At 32.1% G+C, this 984-nt stretch overlaps 1 pseudogene; it reads right to left on the reverse strand.

Moving 5' to 3' along the window:
• Positions 1 to 433: 433 nt before the first annotated feature.
• Positions 434 to 552, reverse strand: LOC118607383 (annotated as a pseudogene).
• Between the last annotated feature and the right edge of the window lie 432 nt (positions 553 to 984).

The following is a 984-nucleotide window of genomic DNA, read 5'->3' on the forward strand; positions in this document are numbered from 1 at the left end:
ATAAAGATAATTTTAAGCAAGTATATATTTTACTCAGTGCATGACTATAGATCCTGTGGAAGATAAAATTCAGTTTTCTTAATTTTTCAAAGCTGATATTTGAATTTATGTCAAAAATATCTATTGCCAATAGTATATATTTGTTTATAGGTAATATTGTGGCATAACTTGATGATGTTTGAGTAACATCAAATTTGTAATCAGAAATTTGCATATTTTAACACAAAGAATGACTGTCACTTGATTTCAGCACATTGCTCTATACTCTGGTATGTTGGTTGCTAGCAGAAATCATGCTTGGGCAATTATCGAGTTGAAGAGTGCACTTTATTTTTATTTCTTTATTTATTTTTAGGTGAGGCAACCACTGGTTGACCTCACAGATTGCAAGGACCTTGTCATCTTACAATTCCTTATTTATTTATTTTTTTTATGTCTACAGCACTTAGTCTTCCTAGGTGGTCTCCCATCCAAGCACTAACCAGGCCCGACCCTGCTTAGCTTCCGAGATCAGACAGGATTGGGCTTATTCAAGGTGGCATGGCCATAGACAAAGAACGTACTTTAAAAAAATAGTTGGAAAATAAGAAACTACTCTGAAATTAGAAAAAAGAAATTATAAATTCAGTATGACTAATTTGAGAGCTACGCAGAAAGCTTCAGGTATTGTTGATCTGAGACTTTTAGAGAAACACCCGAAATGGACTTTGCATTATAATATGCCATGAGCATGTACAGACCCAAACCCATGATAGAACTGTGTAAGCAACACGTTGGCCATTAAAGCTTTATTTCAGAGATTATAAAAAGGAAGATAGAGAAAACTAATTTTCATATTCTTAATATACAAAATTATGCATTTACCACAGCTGAATATGTTATAAAATAATTAAGATAAGAGAACCAGAAAATACAACTGTTTCATTTAACTGGAAATTATATTCTCAATAGTCCAACTATGTCTTAATGTAGTGGTAAATATTA

This window comes from Rousettus aegyptiacus, unplaced genomic scaffold (assembly GCF_014176215.1).
Source record: "Rousettus aegyptiacus isolate mRouAeg1 unplaced genomic scaffold, mRouAeg1.p scaffold_m13_p_8, whole genome shotgun sequence".
Lineage (NCBI taxonomy): Eukaryota > Metazoa > Chordata > Mammalia > Chiroptera > Pteropodidae > Rousettus > Rousettus aegyptiacus.